The sequence below is a fragment of the Bos taurus genome, chromosome 5, assembly GCF_002263795.3.
Source record: "Bos taurus isolate L1 Dominette 01449 registration number 42190680 breed Hereford chromosome 5, ARS-UCD2.0, whole genome shotgun sequence".
NCBI lineage: Eukaryota > Metazoa > Chordata > Mammalia > Artiodactyla > Bovidae > Bos > Bos taurus.
Genome location: NC_037332.1, coordinates 9,946,095 through 9,952,094, shown reverse-complemented (window position 1 = coordinate 9,952,094; position 6,000 = coordinate 9,946,095).

The following is a 6,000-nucleotide window of genomic DNA, read 5'->3' as shown; positions in this document are numbered from 1 at the left end:
CTTGGTTTACCCGGGAGACCAATAAAACTTCAAGACAAGAAGTTTGCACCACTTGCATAGGCCGCAGGCGTCCTTCCGTTCTCCCGAAGGAGAGGAGACACTGAGGCCTCCCCGGTCGGATCTTAGAAGCCCAGACATAATTAGCAAGCATGGCGGGTTCTGCGCTCCAGATGGAGACTCAGCCAGAATTTGGGAGAGAGAGTGACATGGGGAGACCAAGTTTCGGTGAACAAGGCCCGCACTTTATTTTCCAAAGTAGTTTTTATACCTTAAGTTGTGCATAGAGGATAATGGGGGAAGGGGTGGAGTCATGCATGGACAGCAGTTCCTGGTCCTAATCGAAGCCAGGCTTTCAAACTTATCATATGCAAAAGTTCAGGTGAATTACATCATCTTCTGGCCAGGAGGCCTGTTAACATTTTAAGAAACTTATCTTTCTCTAAAGGTGATTATTCCAAAGTCAGGCACCAGCCTCCAAAAAAGCACTGGACAAAGCTGCATTCCTATAGGGCAAAGGTGAGGTGGGCTCACTCAAGGGTTCAAGGTTACAAACATTATGCTACTACTTACATTTCTATACTCCCATTATATCAATCAATACACTGCCAAGGACACAGTAGGTAAGGAGTATGGAGACTTAGCAGCAAACATTGGCCCAATAAGTGAAAAACCCTTCACCAATACAATTTCTAATCAATCTTTTAACTACTCAAAGGAATCTGTGTTTAGACAGATTAGAACATCTCCTGCCTCTCACAGTTGGGAGGCTCTGAACAATCACATGTGGCTGGAAAAACCTATTCAGGCAGGCTAGAGGATTTCCAAAGGAGTTTGTAGGTTAAACACTGTCACACCCAGGAATTATTAACTGGAGCTGTAAGCTAACTCTTGTCAGAGAGGTAGTGGGGGACAGCCCCCCGTAAAGTCAGAGGTGTAGGTGAAAGCACAAGCAGAAAGTAGGCAGACTCTGGTTTTGGGGGTAGATGCTCGAGAATTTCCAGGGAGACCCCTGAGGCTCGATCCCGCCTTTGCGTATGCCACGCCTCCTTCCTCATGACCTTTGCCACGGGCGGAGCTCGCTCCCTGCAGGTAAAGATGGTTAGATAGCATCAACCACTATGAATCTCAGTAAACTCCAAGAGATAGTGAAGGACAGGGGATCCTGGAGATAGTGAAGAACTTGTGGTTGCAGAGTCAGACATGAATGAGTGACTAAACAACATATCTCTAAAAATTTATTGTGGCCAATAGTAAGCTTGTAAAGTGTTTAGTCAAGTATAAATACTTAATAGAGTGACAGTTAATGAAGTTCACTGGCATTACAGCAGGTAAACTCATACTTGGACTTCCGTTTATCTGATATACCCAGTCTTTCCTCCACATGTTACCTACTGTGATCTTTCTGAAATAAACACATGAGCAAACGGAAAAGCTTCTTTTAGGTGCCTACTTAAAAGTCTTTTCTGATTCTTGGCCTCTTACAATGTGGGTGCTCAGTCACTCAGTCGTGTCTGACTCTTTGTGACCCTATGGACTGTAGCCCATCAGGGTCCTCTGTCCATGGGATTTTCCCAGCAAGAATACTGCAACAGGTTGCCATTTCCTCCTCCAGGGGATCTCCCCAACGCAAGGCTCAAACCTGCATCTCCTGTGTTGCAGGTGTATTCTTTACTGCTGAACCATCGGGAGTGCTGCTGCTGCTACTAAGTCACTTCAGTCATGTCCAACTCTGTGCGACCCCATAGACGGAAGCCCACCAGGCTCCCCCGTCCCTGGGATTCTCCAGGCAAGAACACTGGAGTGGGTTGCCATTTCCTTCTCCAGTGCATGAAAGTGAAAAGTGAAAGTGAAGTCGCTCAGTCCTGTCTGACTTTTAGCGACCCCATGGACTGCAGCCTACCAGGCTCCTCTGCCCATGGGATTTTCCAGGCAAGAGTACTGGAGTGGGGTGCCATTGCCTTCTCCGGCCACCAGGAGTTACCTCTGGCCAAATTCACTTAACAACTTCATCTCTTTCCACTCCTCCTTGGCATCCTAATTTATACCCTCAATGAAATAACAGGCCATAAACCTTTGCATCTGTGTTTTCCTATAGAACTTTGTTTATACTTTAACATAAACGTTTCCTTTTTATGTATTCATGTTCTTAGCCAGATTAGGAACTTCATGATGACACAGACTATGTCTTAATTCAGGCAGTTATAAATGTGAACTATACTTATATTGTTTTAATTCCTGGGGGCCCTACATATATTTAGTCTCTAAAAGTGGAACGTGTCAAGGCAATATATAACAAAAGGATTCCCTTGCCAATGAGTTAGCTTTTAGTCTTTGAGAAATATGATCAAATTAAAAAGCCATCAAGGACATTAACTAAACTTGTGGTAATCACCTCACAGTATATGCATATATCAAATCATTGTGCTGCGCATCTTAAACTTATACAGTTTAAGTTTAAACTTATAAGTCTTGGGGGATAGAAAAATCAGGAAATTGCTAAAAATACATAAAAACCCATCAAGTGAATTAAATAAAGTGTATATATTTCAATATTTTTTTTGTCACACATTTGCTAGGCAAACAATTGCATTTTAAATAAGCAGCCATCAAAAACACCATCGCCTTTTGTAGCTACATCAGTCTCTCCACTAGGTCTTTGACTATGTGGATCACCACAAACTGTGGAAGATTCCTAAACAGATGGGAATACTAGACCTCCTCACCTGCCTCCTGAGAAACCTGTATGCAGGTAAAGAAGCAGCAGTTAGAACCATACATGGAACAACAGACTGATTCAAAATTGGGAAAGGAGTACATAAAGGCTATATATTGTCACCCTGCTTATTTAATTTATATGCAGAGCACATCATGCAAAATGCTAGGTTGGATGAAGCACAAGCTGGAATCAAGATTGCCAGGAGAAATATCAATTACCTCAGATATGCAGATGACACCACCCTTATGGCAGAAAGCAAAGAGGAATGAAATAGCCTCTTGATGAAGGTGAAAGAGCAGAGTGAAAAAGCTGGCTTAAAACTCAACACTCAAAAAACTAAGATCATGGCATCCAGTCCCATCACTTAATGGCAAATAGATGGGGAAACGAGGGAAAGAGTGACAGAGTTTATTTTCTTGGGCTCCGAAATCACTGCATATGGTGACTGCAATCATGAAATTAAAAGATGCTTGCTCCTTGGAAGAAAAGCTATGACAAACCTAGGCAGTGTATTAAAAAGCATAGACATTGCTTTGCGGACAAAGGTCCGTCTAGTCAAGGCTATGGTTTTTCCTGTGGTCGTGTTTGGATGTGAGAGTTGGACCATAAAGAAGGCTGAGCACCGAAGAATTGATGCTTTTGAACCATGGTGTTGGAGGAGACTCTTGAGAGTCCCTTGTACTGCAAGGAGATCCAACCAGTCCATCCTAAAGAAATCAGTCCTGAATATTCATTGGAAGGACTGAAGCTGAAGCTCCAATACTTTGGCCACCTGATGTTAAGAGCTGACTCATTAGAAAAGACCCTGATGCTGGGAAAGATTTAGGGCAGAAGAAAGGGAAAACGGAGGATGAGATGGTTGGATGACATCACCGACTCAATGGACGTGAGTTTGAGTAAACTCCGGGAGTTGGTGATGGACAGGGAAGCCTGGCGTGCTGCAGTCCATGGGGTCGCAAAGAGTCAGACACGACTAAGCAACTTAACAACACCACCTGACAACAACAACTCCAGTAGGTCAATAAACTTGGTAGCAAGTTAACCAAAGGGCTTTCCTAAAAAGTTCTCCTTCCTAAAGGGTTATCCTATCAAGTAGTGTGGCCTTTTTCCTGCCTTATCTTTTCATTTGGCCTAGGAACTTAGGTATAGAGAAAGAAACAGGACACACATATAAGTAAACAAGATACCCTCCCCTTCCTCATGTTTAAATTCCAGTGATTCATTTAGTCAAAAATACTGAGTGCTAAGCACTGAGGACCAGCAACAGATGTGGTTACTCCTTCCTACGTGGAGCTTCAGTTCTACTGAAGGAGTTGCTGAGTGTTGTGTACTCTGACTCTGGGCATAAACTTACTCCTCTTGGGTGCTGCTGCTGCTGCTTCTAAGTTGCTCTATCTAAATTCATCTAATCTTTCGGGTTCCTGAACTGAATTCCAACATGTGAGGTGTGTATGTGTATGTGTTAGCAGCGGTGATGTGGACACATCCCCATAACACCAAGCAAACCTTGGGATACCAGCTGGGTGTCCTACAATTCAACCCATTCTGACACTACCTACCCAGAGATAGCATCAGATTCCACAGGTTGAGGGTTCGGTCCTGTAAGACTGACCCCCACCCCCAGATGTCAGTCATAAGCCCAGGCTGTTAACTGCGCTCTGACCAACCAACTACAGATTGGAGGTTGACACAGACCCTTCCTTGAGTTTAATTGATTTGCTAGAGTGGCTCACAGAACTCAGGAAACCTGTTATATTACTGAACGTGAAAGCTAAGTCAGTCGTATCTGACTCCTTGAAACCCCATGGACTGTAGCCTGGCAGGCTCCTCCATCCATGGGATTATCCAGGCAAAATACTGGAATGGGTTGCCATTTCCTTCTCCAGAGGATCTTCCCAACCCAGGGATCAAACTCGGGTCTCCTTCATTGCAGACAGACTCTACCGTCTGAGCCTGTAAAAGGGTATAATTTAGGAGAAACCAGATTGAAGAGATGCATGGGGTGAAGCATGTGGGAAGGGGAGTGGAGCTTCCATGCAATCTTGAAGTCACCTAGTCTCCCCAAATCTCCATGTGTTCACCAATCCAGAAGCTCTGCACGCCCTGTCTTTTGAGGTTTTTATGGCGGCTCCATTACATAGGCATGATTGATTACATCATTGGCCATCGGTAATTGATTTAACCTCCAGCTCTCCTCCCCTCTCCAGAAGTTGGGGGCAAGCTTGAAAGTCAGCAAACCGTCTAATCACATGACTGATTTTCTGACAGTCCCATTCTTAGGTCCCCAAATTACCTTATTAACATAACAAGAGACAGTTTTAACATGCCTCTTATCTTTTTGGTAGCTCAGTCTTATCTGACTCTTTGTTACCCCATGGACTGTAGTCCACCAGGCTCCTCTGTTTATGGGATTCTCCAAGCCCATTCCCTTCTCCAGGGGATCTTCCCGACCTGGGGATTGAACCCAGCTCTCCTGCATTGCAAGCAGATTCTTTACATCCCTACTTTAATCCATTTTCAACTGTCTTAAGATTAATCTTCCTAAAAGTCAGTTCTAATATTAATTTCATATCAAAATGGCTGTGATGGCTCCTCAGCATTCCTCATTCCTTACTCGGCCCACTGAAGTCTTTCAGAAACATTTTCAGTTCACTTTATAAGCACTTTCAGTTCTCTGTATTTTCCCTTAAAATTTCCCTTCTACTTTACCTTTTTCATGCAACTTTTCCTAGGTACTCTTTACAAGAGTCCTATCCCCTTCTCTATGCTTCTTTGGCACTTAATGCCTCTAATGGATGATTCACTGAATTATATTTTTATACAGTTATCTGTGGACATCTTGGCACCTCTACAAACTATAATCTCCCTGAAGGTAAGATTTATATTTCATTGATCTTCATATTATCTATGGAGTCAATCATAATACCTTATATGGTTGATACTCAATATATATTTTTTGAATAAATACATGTTGAAGTAATATTATGAAACTCTACTATCTCCCTTTTCTAGGTGGCACTTGGGATTTACTACATTGTAAGGATTAAAAATGTTTTTTGGAAAAAGCAAATAGAAATTTTGACATGAGTCATGACACTCTGGAAAAAACTCATGCACGATTTATAATATTACTGTAAACTTCTGGTTTTGTCTTGAACTCTGTCTTTCTGAAACCTTTGCAATGTTCATGAGAATCTTTCTTAATGTTGTTAAAAACAAAACAACAGGCCCCAAATGGAGTCACTTATGTTAAGCTCCACATCACCAAATTGATGCTTAATTGT